Source organism: Podarcis liolepis, assembly GCF_965112155.1.
Source record: "Podarcis liolepis genome assembly, chromosome: 7".
NCBI classification, from domain to species: domain Eukaryota; kingdom Metazoa; phylum Chordata; class Lepidosauria; order Squamata; family Lacertidae; genus Podarcis; species Podarcis liolepis.
Genome location: NC_139561.1, coordinates 74,105,436 through 74,112,372, shown reverse-complemented (window position 1 = coordinate 74,112,372; position 6,937 = coordinate 74,105,436). Strand labels below are relative to the sequence as shown.

At 43.0% G+C, this 6,937-nt stretch overlaps 1 long non-coding RNA gene across 1 annotated transcript; it reads left to right on the top strand.

The window, feature by feature from the left end:
• The first annotated feature begins 401 nt into the window (after positions 1 to 401).
• On the top strand, positions 402 to 4,598 carry LOC310711002. Its single transcript, XR_014528328.1, has 3 exons — positions 402 to 551; positions 1,696 to 1,746; positions 4,151 to 4,598. It is a non-coding gene; the product is annotated as an uncharacterized lncRNA (long non-coding RNA).
• The last annotated feature ends 2,339 nt before the right edge of the window (positions 4,599 to 6,937 follow it).

Here is a 6,937-nt window from a genome sequence, read left to right as displayed (position 1 = left end):
AAGTTCCTGAAGCCAATCAGAAGCCGCGCCTTGGTTTTTGATAGGTTTTGGGAGTCAAACGGACTCCCAGAACAGATTAAGTTTGAGAACCAAGGTTCCACTGTACATTGAAGGATCACCTCTCCTGCTACTGCAGGATTATGCTTATGACTAACTCTTACTTCGAGTCATACCTACACCTCAAAATGCTCTCTTTCCATTGCTACTAATAATTTTGCCTTTTAAGAAATTGCCTAATAAAAAACACATATTGTACATCATAGCTATGCAAGCTGCAAAGTTCTATGTGGCAATCTGAATGCTTGTGAAGTTCTGGAGAAAGAAAGTAGTTCCTTATTTACTAAGTTCTAGGAGAAAGCAGATAGTTCCTTATTTACATTGGCTGGATTATAGATTTTGCACAGTGTCATACTAGGGCTGTCAGTTAGCAGGATTTCCTGTTTAGAACTATCAGGTATAACGTCTTAGGACATTGGCTGAGCCATTAAAGGATAAGCTACTATAGAAGCCCAGCTCCTGTGAATACTGAACTAGTCAGATGCATTCAGTAGGTGAGTGAGATCACTTCCTTTCTTTGCTGAATAAAAAAATTCCTTCCAGTAGCACCTTAAAGACCAACTAAGTTAGTTCTTGGTATGAGCTTTCGTGTGCATGCACACTTCTTCAGATACACTGAAGTGTGTATGCATACGAAAGCTCATACCAAGAACTAACTGAGTTGGTCTTTAAGGTGCTACTGGAAGGAATTTTTTTATTTTGACTATGGCAGACCAACACGGCTACCTATCTGTTTCTTTGCTGAGCTAGTGTTGCTTTGATGTTGGGAGAGGCTAACAACCTTCATGCCTGGTGCTCCTTGGCCCGCAGAAGAGCCATTTGGAATGGAATTTATTTTGTAAGATTTACATGCCACTTGGTAGGAAGATAAAAGTTCAAACCTCAAAACTATACAGCCAGTGGAAGTGACTGGAGAGCTTTGCCAACCTGGTGCCCTTCGGATGTTTTGGACTACAACCACAGCTGGACTCATGGCAGCTGTAGTTCAAAGCATCTAGAGGATGCCATGTTGGCAAAGAATGAGTTAAGGTGTGATCAACTTTTGGAGTTCTATAGCACAACACGACAAATTAAGGGCAAATGTCTGCACCTTCATTCTCTTATACCTGCTTTTTCTTTTCTTTTAGCTTTAGGCTTTTTTGGCCTTTACGTTTAAAGAACAGAATTGTTGAGCAAAATAAATTAATCAGTTCACATTCCACTGTGTATGTTGACGTTTTACTAGTCCTCTTAAGCATATCTTATAATTTAGCAGAGCAGCTTCTAACATTCTGAATGCTGATATCTTTTTGACTACAATCATTTGAAGGAACCTGAGCTGAACTGTCAACTCAATGGGAACTGACTAACTTTGTTTTGTAAAGCGATGAGAAAAAAGTGGAATTAATTCCTTGTGAAACATTTTCAACTAGCCAAAAGAGCTTTTTGTATAACCGTAGTTGTAGCTGTTTGAAAGAAATGGAGTTAGAATGATTACAATTTGTTGGGCTGGGGGAGCCAGAATTCGTATGTCGTCATGCAGGCTCAAGAAGGTATGTTGTAGATGTTCAAGGAGCAAATGATCAGAGCGCCAGGGGAAGGGGGAACTTATATGGAATCTGCAGATTACCTGAACCACTTTCTTCTGCTGTTTTGTAGTCATGGCAAAGAGGCTGCTGCTGCTTTGGAACTGGCTAGTGCTCCTATATGGTGAGTTTGGTACTAACCAGCAACTGGCAGGTTGACCCTACAAGGGAGATTTTTCTTGTACTTTTGTCTCTGTGGGGCAGTTGCAGGTGCTGACAGAACAGGGACTTACTCACAGCCTGGCACATTTTTCATTGACTGAAAAATCTACTCCATGACTGTGGCTATCTGGCACAGAGCCTACTGTAAGGTTACCAGTTTTTTTCAATGAATCCAGGGACACTTTTCAACTTCAATGGATTTTATATGGGGACTGATTTGTAAATCTGGGGACTGTCCCCGGGAAACGGGGACGTCTGGTAACCTTAGACTGTTGGCCGTGTTAACACATGCCCAATCCCTACCATGGTGGGGAACCTATGTCCAAAATTGTTGGACTCCACCTCCCATCACTCCCAGCCAGCACTGCCAATGGTCAGGAACAACAGTGCCAAGTAAAGGGGGCCAAGAGGAGTGCCCCCCAAAAAATTCAGCGAAGGGCCTGAGACCCCTCAAGGTTCCATGTATCCACACCAAACATCAGCATGCTCCATGACATCAGCATGCACTATGGCATTTGACACAGGACAAGCATGTGGCAGGGCATGCTGATGTCATGCACATTTGCCATGGGGCGTGCTGGTGTCATTTGCACATGCCGCATGGTGTGCTGACACTGCACAGCCTGTGGCTCATCTTGGGCAAATTGCCACATCTGTTTCTGTTTTCCCTGGCCTCTGAATTTGCTGAGGTCAAAACAGGTATGAGGTGAACAGCAGCAGCTTCAGTTCCTGGGGAGCTGCCCTGGTCTGGCTGTTGCTCTGCAGCTTACCTGGGGCACCTTGCTCACCTGCCTGCCTGGGGCACTTGTTCACTCACTGAGCTCCTGCCTGCCTCCTTGCCCTGTCTCCCTCCTCCTCCAACACTGCTGTCCCATCATCAGGCTGCAGTTTGTAGCACCACCTGTGGGTAGCTATACAAACAGCAGCATGACAACTTCCTTACATTTTATTATTTAGTAAATATCAACCTGCTCTTTAAACACAGGTTTGCTAGTTAAAGTTAAGAAGTTCCCAGCAAATTAAGTACACCCCTTGCCCCAGAATGCTTTGGTGACAGCAGTCACCAAATTAAAAGATGCCTGCTTCTTGGGAGAAAAGCAATGACAAACCTAGACAGCATCTTAAAAAGCAGAGACATCACCTTGCCAACAAAGGTCCATATAGTTAAAGCTATGGTTTTCCCAGTAGTGATGTATAGAAGCGAGAGCTGGACCATAAAGAAGGCTGATCACAGAAGAATGGATGCTTTTGAATTACGGTGCTGGAGGAGACTCTTGAGAGTCCCATGGACTGCAAGAAGATCCAACCTCTCCATTCGTGAAGCTGAGGCTCCAATACTTTGGCTACCTCATGAGAAGTGAAGACTCCCTGGAAAAGACCTCGATGTTGGGAAAGATGGAGGGCACAAGGAGAAGGGGATGACAGAGGATGAGATGGTTGGACAGTGTTCTCGAAACTACCAGCATGAGTTTGACCAAGCTGCGGGAGGCAGTGGAAGACAGGGGTACCTGGCGTGCTCTGATCCATGGGGTCACAAAGAGTTGGACATGACTAAACGACTAAACAACAACATATTTTAAAACCTCATTTTTTCAATAAAACAATAGTCTCTTTGCCAAATATTAATTAGCCATGTTTCCAATTCATGTCACTCTCATTTTTTCCGATATGTGACATAAAGTTATATGAACTGCTGTCTATTATAAAATGTCTAGATGTGAAAGATGAGGCTTGTTTGGTATCCAAAGGATGCCTAACTAGGAAGGAGACAGCATCACATCTTATGGCTACGTTTGGCTTTAAAATTAACATAGAAACAAAAACTATAAATCTTGCCTTCCTGACAGTGAATGAGTGTTCAAAGTTTTTAAATGGTGCCAGCCACAAAAAGTTTGTCATTTTCTTCTTCTGTGAAATAGCTTCTGGAAAAATCTTATTCTGTTGTCCAAGTGTGATGGGGGAAAGAGATTATTTTGAATTCTGCTGGCAAGAGTGTCAGACAATTGAAACTTAGAATCATAGAATTGTAGAGCTATAAGATATATTGAGGGTAATTATGGGGATTGGGTGGTATAGAAAGGAGTGGCATGTAGATAATCATATCTTGGTGGATTATTTCTAGGAATTGCCAGGTGCTCTTCTGTTTACTTTTAGGTTTACACATGATAAGGGAAGGTGGCAGAGGTTTATAGTGAAAGGAAGGAACACGTTTACCAGATGCTCTTTCAATTCAGCTTGCTTAGAACAAGAGGGACTAGGTAGTGAAGTTTCTCTTCAGGCCTCTCAAGACCACAAACAAAACTTCTTAGAACACAGCTTTAAGTTGTTTGCACTTGACTGATTATCCCTTTCAATCTGCCTTTCAGGATATTGTGGAGCAAGTACCTGTGGGAAAGAATTTGTCACAGCCTTCCTGAAGAACTACTTGCCAAGCCAGCACAATGTTTCATTTGAGCTGCTTATCACTGGATATCAACCTGCCACCACCGTCACAGTCACAGTGAACAAGTCTACATTCCAGAAAACGGTTTCTGTCAATGAGAAAGAGACTGTGTCCGTTGTGGTCCCAGCCTCCTCAGAGATGAGGGGGAGCAATGTTTTTGATCAGACTGTGTGGATTCAAGCTGACAAAGATGTCTCTGTCTTTTCCGTCAATTACAAGGCTGTCACAAGTGCTGCCACAGTTGTGCACCCAGTCCAACAGCTGGGCACATTGTATTATGTGGTAACCCCAGCAAGCAATCACACGCCACACAATTTCAAAGAATTTGCAGTTGTAGCCCATAAATCTCCCACTCGAGTGACATTCAAAGGGAAGGGTTATCCTGCAGGAAGCAAGCTTGTTGTTGACCTCAAAGCCTTCCAAGCAATCCAGCTGCAAAACTCAGTTGATTTATCAGGCACCAAGGTTGAATCAGTTGCGTCCGTGGCTGTTTTGAGTGGGCACAGCTGCGCCATGCAATTCACAACTTGCGACCATGTTGTTGAGCAGCTCTTGCCTGTTTCCAGCTGGGGCACCAACTTCATAGTTCCCACCCCCTCACCTTCCAAACCAAATTTGACATTGTGTATGTCATTGCTTCCCAAAATACCTTGATCAAATACCATTCTGGAACCACTCAGGATTCCCGTCAGGCAAAGGCTGGGCAAGTCATCTAGTTCAAAATGCAACCCTCTCAGCCACTTTACTTCTCTGCCAATGCAGGAATCCAGGTCCTTTTCTTCTATACTGGTGCCAAAAACCAAAACGTCATGCATGAATCATTCCTCATCAATATTCCAGCCTTAACCAGCTATTGCACATCGTATCGCATTGGTGGGATAAGACGGTTTGCAAATTTTGCTGTGGTCATAGCCAAAACCTCGTTTTCCAGTGGGATCAGATTAGAGAAGAAAGTCTTTACAAACACTGAGTGGAGACCAATTCCTGGGACAGAATATTCTTTTGCTCAGCTCAGTTTGGGCAGAAATGCTAGTGCTGTCTCTGTAGAGCATCCCAGTACTCCTTTTGGACTCTTGATCTTTGGAGTCTCACCTTTCATTGGCATTGGTTCCACAGCCCTTTGCTCCTGTGGTAAGTATCCCAATCTGTGCATAATATATGGCCGGGGAGGGCAGCGTATAAATAAAATTTATTATTATTATTAGTCTTCTGTGCTACTAGACTGTATGGTTAAAGTAAGCTACATCTTATTTAAATATCCCTATATCCTGTGGCTTCTCCCACTCCCAATATTTCCACCTTTTTGCCTTCCAGCACTGCATGCCAGCTTTTAACATTACTGTAGCATCGCCCATTGTCAAACAAAGTGGCCGCTTCTGGGCAGTAACTGAAGGCCATTTTACCTGTTGTTAAATTCTTGCTATTCTTCTCCTCCTCACAGCCTTGCCTTGCCCTCAGAATAGCCACTATGAGTTCTGCGGCAATGCCTGCCCCGCCAGCTGCGCCGACCGCTATGCTCCCTCTGCCTGCGAGCAGCCATGCATGGAAACCTGCCAGTGCAACAATGGCTACGTCCTCAGCGTCAACAAGTGTGTGCCTGTCGGGAGCTGTGGCTGCACCTACAATGGGCTCTACTACAAAGCCGGAGAAGAATTCTGGGCTGATGAGACCTGTGGTTCCCGCTGCACATGTGATCCCACCCTGGGCATCGCGGTGTGCAAACAAGCTAGCTGCAGTCAGTGAGCAGTGTACTGTGGTCGTTGTAAATTTTTTTTATTAATCAATTTCCACATAACAAATTATCAAACCATATAATCACAAACATTATTTTTTCCCCTACCCCCCACCAAGAACTTCCCTCAGCTCCTCTCCCTGATTTCTCTTCACATATTTTCTCTGCATATTATAAAATTGTACATATACTTACATGTCTATCCATCATGTTATCAACCAATAAATTTATTTATGTTTATTCAAAACCTGCCAAGGAGTCCAGTTCGTTTTGTTTTCTTTTTAAATAGTTTTTAAAAAGTTCCCATCCCTCCTTAAAGTCACAGTTGTCCTTTTCTTGCAGTTTATATGTCAGTTTAGCCAGTTCTGCATAATTCATCAATTTCTCTCGCTACTGTTCTTTCGTCGAGGTTTCCTCATTCTTCCATCCTTGTGCTATCAAGACTCTTGCCGCTGTTGTAGCGTACATAAATAAATTCTTTATTTTCCTTGGCAGGTCTTGTCCTACAATCCCTAACAAAAATGCTTCTGGTTTTTTTACAAATGTCATTTTAAACATTTTCTTCATTTCATTATATATCATTTCCCATTTTTTTAAGTTCTCTACATTCCCACCTGCAGTGTACTGTGATCAATGGGGGTTGTCATCCCCTAAGCACTGCTACTTGTTCAGCAGCCGTGGGCCCTCACTATGCACCCTAGGCTATGAAATGTGCAATTCTCTTTGGTCATGATCTTAGCTCTGTTGATCTAGGATTCAGAGCTGAACATTTGTTGCGAATTTTATGATTGTATAAATGTATGGTGTTCTGATTGTTTTATTGCATGCCACCGTGATTTTTTTGTGCGTGAGTTGGTGGTGCAGAAATATTGTTATAAACAAAACAGAAAACAATCAATAATTTCCTTGTTATTTGACAGGATTTGCATACCACTTCCCTGACAAAAAAACTTGTAAACATATTGTTCGCTTGTTTAT